Here is a 6,179-nt window from a genome sequence, read left to right as displayed (position 1 = left end):
CCAGCTGCAACCTGGCAAAGTCACCCCTTCCCGGCCACCCTGCGTGAGGGGACCCCAGGCTGGCCTGCTTCCGAATCCCAGCCGTCTGGGCCCTGACTCTGCGCGGAGCTGACCCGCCACCCCCCTCCGCGGACACAGATGGTTCGTCCCAGCTCCGACTAGACTCAAGGGCAGGTCAGGACCCGCCAGCCCCAGGCCTGCGTAAACCGAATTTGTGTAAATCGGATCTAACAGAAATGTACACGCCGAGGGCTTCTTAGCCGGATGCTGGGGGTGATGACTGCGAAGCAAAAATAAATACATAAACACATAATAAATAAATAAAATTTTATCTTGCATGAGCATCTGAACTTTGATATACGGGTGTCACCCAAAGACAAATAAATCTATATCTGTGAGTCTTAATACCCAAGGCTCTGTTTGAGTTCTTGTATGCCTGACTCACATTTGAGGTTGCTACTACTTGCCCGTTTTGAATTCTATTTAACAGGAAAGAGATCTCTCTCTCTTTTTCTTTTTTGGCTGCAGACAGCGTCATGTGGGATCCTAGTTCCACGACCAGGCATTGAACCGTGCCTCTGCAATGGAAGCGGGGACCGCCAGGGAAGTCCCCAGAAAAGAGATTTCTTTGTGTTCAACTAAAACTCAAAAATGGCCCTCTCACTCCTCTTCGGAAATTTATTGCTGACTGGATAAAAGCATTCATTTTTTTCCTTTCATTCATTCCAAAATGTGTACTGACTCCTCAGGGAATGTCAGCTTCCTGACAGTAAACACTCTGTGTTCACTGCTGAGTTCCCAGCACTTAAAATAGTACCTGGCACAAAGTAGTCGCTCAATAAATATTTGCTGACTGACTGGTTGTCTAAACATCTACTAGGAACTGGAGTCACAGGGAAATCAAAGTAAAACTGGTGCTGTTTTCCCGAATCTAATAGTGGAGATAACCCACCAGGTAATGTGTATTTTATGTATGTAAAATATTGGTCTTTATGTGTTGTAAGATGCATTTATTTTAATAAATACTCATTTATGTTTGTGTTTACAAGTGAAGGTGGTGTCTAAATAGAGTGTTTAAATCTTGCATTGTCTCCACACCCTGTTATGTATGTCTCTGAGCTCAGACTGCAAAGTTTGCCAGGAATACCTTCCTCCCACCACCTTAGATAGGGCTGACTCCTACTCATTCCTTAATGCGCCACATAACCACCACTTCCTCCAAGAGGCCATCCCTGACCCCTAGGCTAGGGTAACTACTATTTCACTCCCATCTCTATTCCACTGGCAACATTGTCTCTACCATATTAGACCCAGGGCTTCTTAAGAGCTGGCCCCATGTCTTTTTTGTCTCTATCTCTCTCCCTCCTGGCACAATGTCCAGCACTTAGTAGGAACTCAATAAATACTCACTAAATGGAACCCAAGTGAATATTATTCTGATAAAAGATGCGGTTTTTCTTTAACTGCATGGGTTAAACCACAAAACTCGATGTTCCGAGGTCTCCACTTTAAGGAAATAAATCCAAACAAGGAGATCCCCAGTGGGACCAGCTGCATAATATGCAAGGCCCAGTGAAAAAAGAAAATGTGGGGCTCCTTGTTTTAAAATTACCAAGAACAGTGATAGCAGAGCATTAAACCAAACCCAAGGTCCTTCTGAGCCTGGGACCCAGTATGACTGCTCCAGTCATAAGCCCATGAAGTTGATTGGCCCTGGTCCCTAGGTTTGAGAGTAGCAGCCCAGGGCCACGCTGGGGTCTGAGCAACTCCAGTGCCCTTTGGCCTTGCTGAACCTGAAGCTTGGAAATCATTGCAGGCAATGAGTGGCAAGGGACAGCATCTCTGCCCTGGGATTCTGGTCAGTGGTGCTGGTGCCAGGGAGCTGTCCCGAAGTTGGTGGGCAGACAGGCAGCCTGGGCAAAGGTCTTGTTTCTTGAAGCCCCAGCTACCCACCTCAGGCGGTTCCCTGAGGCCTGAGGGAAGAGATTTGGCTATTGACTGGCATATGATCAGCCGTGACTCGGCACCTCCTGTGGGACTTTATATCTGACAAAGGACTTCCAGCAAAGCACTTGCCAGCAGCTCACTCAGCCAAGCAACATGTACTAATGATGATAACAGTGGGAACCCTTCTCTGGGCTTCTCCTACATGTCAGGCACAGACTTAGCCCCACATTATCTCATTTTTAACTCTAGAGCAACCCCTCCTTCCATCAGTGCCACTCGATTTAATTCAATTTTACATGTGCGTGTTTGGAGCAGGGGGCAGTTTTAAGATTCATTCATTTTTTTTCTTTTTTTTTTTGGCCACGCAGCATGGGCATGCAGGATCTTAGTTCCCTGACCAGAGATGGAACACATGCCCCCTGCAGTGGAAGCATGGAGTCTTAACCACTGGACCGTCAGGGAAGTCCCAAGATTCATTCTTTTATTTTTTTTTTAAGTTAATCCTGTTGTGTTTTTTGGGTTTTAAAAAAATATTTATTTATTTATTTGGCTGCACCAGGTCTTAGTTTTGGCATGTGGGATCTTCGTTGCAGCATGCGGGATCTAGTTCCCTGCCCAGGGATCAAACCTGGGCCCCCTGCATTGGGAGTATGGAGTCTTAACCACTGGGCCACCAGGGATGTCCCAAGATTCATTCTTTTAAATTTGATTTTGATAGCATAATGCATTTATTCATTCTCATAAAAAGTTTAAATGGTACAGATATATAGCACAAGTGAGCCTTGACATCCCTCTGTCATTCTAGTGTGTAAACCTTCCCTCTTTTGGACGTATTTACATGCCTAAACATGAACATGTAGAAAGATAACATTTTGTAGTTAAAAAAATAAAACAGAAAACAATTTTTAATATAAAAAATAAAAGGGATTGTTGACTAAAAAAATTAAATAGCCAATCTAAGAAAGAAATGGAAAATTTTATTCTCATCAACCTGAGCTCTGAGAACTGTTCAAAAGAGGTAAGGGAGGAGGCCAGAATATATGTGATTTTGATGAAGGGTTACATGCAGTCAAGCACACATCCTGGGAGAAGCCTACTACTGTTCATGAGGAACAGATATCTTAGTTAATGGTTTTAGTGCTTTTCTAAGTATGGGAAGATACAGGAAACTGGGTTCTTAAAAATTTCTCCTGAAAATATCTGAGGGCCATTTCTGTCAGTTTTCCTAGAGCACAAAGTGCCTCATCCTGATCTTTGCTCTTTAAGGGTGGGTTGTAGGTCAGTGCCTGTAGTGGCTAATGACAATTCTTGTAGAACTGGCTGGTGGGCAACATTCTTTATTTTACAATCTCCTCCCTTTCAGTCTTAATTTCAACCAAGTTTTGGGAGGCATTTTGTGACCAGTTTGTCCCATGGAACTAGGAATGCTCATTCTCAGGTCAGGATTTCATTGATAGGCCACTTAATGTACTATTACTGGACTAGGCCCTGTTTAGAGTAGTCAAAAGCCTCTGGACCACCTGTCTTACAGTCTGTCATGGTCAAGGAAATGGTTCCCTCTTGTTGCTTCTTCCCATATGTAGAGTTACACTATTACAATCATTGATCTTATAGAACTATATATAAGGTCAATTGTTTCAAGTTGCTTAATCGTCATTAATTTGATCTGAGGCTCAATCACACATTTGGTAATGCAAGAAACATTAATCTTGTAAACGTAGAATACAAGTAATTCAGCTAGTTACATTAATAAAGTCATAAATAAATATTTAAGCTAAGAACTTCCATTAGGTGCAACCCAGTATCTCCCCAAGATATCTGCGTCCTGACCCCTTACAGGATTGAGAAAGGAATGTTATTGTCTCAGGAATTTCATGACTGGCTTCAGAAGGGGAAAAATTGGTATTTATGGTTGAGCAGGTATTTCTGCCACTAGGGAGGGCTGGTTAATGCATAAAGCAGATACACAATGCACACTAGAGGGGAGGGAGGAGGCCCAAACAGAATTTTTTTTTTTTTTTGCCAAGTTGTGAAGCTTGTGGGATCTTAGTTCCCTGACCAGGGACTGAACCCGGGCCCTCGGCAGTGAAAGCGCAGAGTCTAAACACTGGACGGCCAAGGAATTCCCAGAATTTTTCTTGTCTCAAAATGTGAATTTTTACTTCATCAGTATCATATTGAATATATTTTTTCCCCGAATTTTATTATGAAAATTTGTGAACATAAAAAAAACTTGAAAGAACTCTATAGTAAGCAGCTATATATTAATACCACTTTCATTCTTTTTTTTTTTTTTTTTGGCCATGCCATGTGGCATGTGGGATCTTAATTCCCCGACCAGGGATGGAAATCGCACCCCTTGCAGTGGAAGCATGGAGTCTTTCAAAATTTTTTAAATTATTGTTTTAAATAACAACAATTTATTTAGTTTTTAAAATAAATTTATTTATTTATTTTTGGCTGTGCTGGGTCTTTGTAGCTGCGCGAGGGCTTTCTCTAGTTGCGGTGAGTGGTGGCTACTCTTCCTTGCGGTGTGAGGGCTTCTCATTGCGGTGGCTTCTCTTGTGGAGCATGGGCTCTAAGCCTGAGGGCTTCAGTAGTTGTGGCTCTTGGGCTTAGTTGCTCCGTGTCATGTGTGATCTTCCTGGACCAGGGATCAAACCTGTGTCCTCTGCATTGGCAGGCGGATTCTTAACCATTGGACCACCAAGGAAGTCCAAAAGGCAGAGTCTTAACCACCGGACCTTCAGTGAAATCTCACCACTTTCATTCTTAACATTTTGCTATATTTGCTTTATCAGATATCTATCTAGCCATCAACTAATCTTATTTTTTAATGTTTTTTCTAGTGAGCTGCAGACATCAGTACTCTTTTTTTTTTTGCGGTACGCAGGCCTCTCACTGTTGTGGCCTCTCCCGTTGCGGAGCACAGGCTCTAGACGCGCAGGCTCAGCGGCCATGGCTCACGGGCCCAGCTGCTCCGCGGCATGTGGGATCTTCCCGGACCGGGGCACGAACCCGTGTCCCCTGCATCGGCAGGCGGACTCCCAACCACTGCGCCACCAGGGAAGCCCCATCAGTACTCTTTACTCTTTAACATTTCAGCACACACATTGTTTAGAGTTCAATATTTGTTTTTAAGATTAAATTTACATACTATCAAATGTATTTTAAAAAATTTTTATTGGAGTATAGTTGATTTACAATGTTGTTTGTTTCAGGTGTACTGTAAAGTGAATCAGTTACACATATACATATAACCACTCTTTTATTAGATTATTTTCCCATATAGGTCATTACAGAGTATTGAGTAGAGTTCCCTGTGCTATACAGTAGGTCCTTATTAGTTACCTATTTTATATATAATAGTGTGTATATGTCAATCTCAATCTCCCAATTTAACCCCCCCCTCCAGCCTTTTCCCTCCTGGTAACGGTAAGTTTGTTTTCTACATCTGTGACTCTCTTTTGTAAATCAGTTCATTTGTACCATTTTTTTAAAAATTCCACATGTAAGAGATATCATATATTTGTCTTTCTCTGTCTGCCTTACTTCACTCAGTATGACAATCTCTAGGTTCGAATGTATTTTTGTATTTTCCTACAACTTGCTTTTCCCCCCTCTACTTGATGTCCGCCCTTCCTTTTTTTTTTTTGCGGAATCCTAGTTCTCCGACCAGGGATGAAAGCGGCGAGTCCTAACTACTGGACCGCCAGGGAATTCCCTGCCCTTCCTTTTTATTCGGCACAACTCTGTTGAATAGATGTGCCCCTGTCAACCCCAACCCCATCGTCTTTTGATAGACGTTAAGGTTGTTTCAAGGTTTTCACCGAAATGCTGTTGCAATGACCTTCCTTGTTTGTGTCTCTTGGGGTTCTTGTGTTTCTCTAGAACAGCTACCCAAAAGTGGAAGTACTGGATCAAAGAGAATGCCTATTCTGAATTTTAACAGATCTTTTGCCAAACTGTCCCCCCTTTCCCAATAACTCCCGCAAATACCGCTCATTCCCCTCACATTTGCCAGTACCGTACAATACCAGCCTTTTAATTTGCAGCCAGTCGCGTGGTTAAGGAAATGACGGGAAACCAGTGTGGCTGAAACAGAAGGGACAGGTGGAGCCCAGTGTTAGATGAGCCCGAAGCAGATGTGACAAAGGGCAAGAAAAGCGCGTAGCCCCGAGACGTCCTCATAAACACCCCCTCTAATGAATGGATCATTCAGTCGCAAGCAC

This window comes from Delphinapterus leucas, chromosome 15, assembly GCF_059928025.1.
Source record: "Delphinapterus leucas isolate spDelLeu-1000000601 "Yukka" chromosome 15, BTC_Dleu_Yukka2, whole genome shotgun sequence".
Classification (NCBI taxonomy): domain Eukaryota; kingdom Metazoa; phylum Chordata; class Mammalia; order Artiodactyla; family Monodontidae; genus Delphinapterus; species Delphinapterus leucas.
This window is presented reverse-complemented; position numbering follows the sequence as displayed.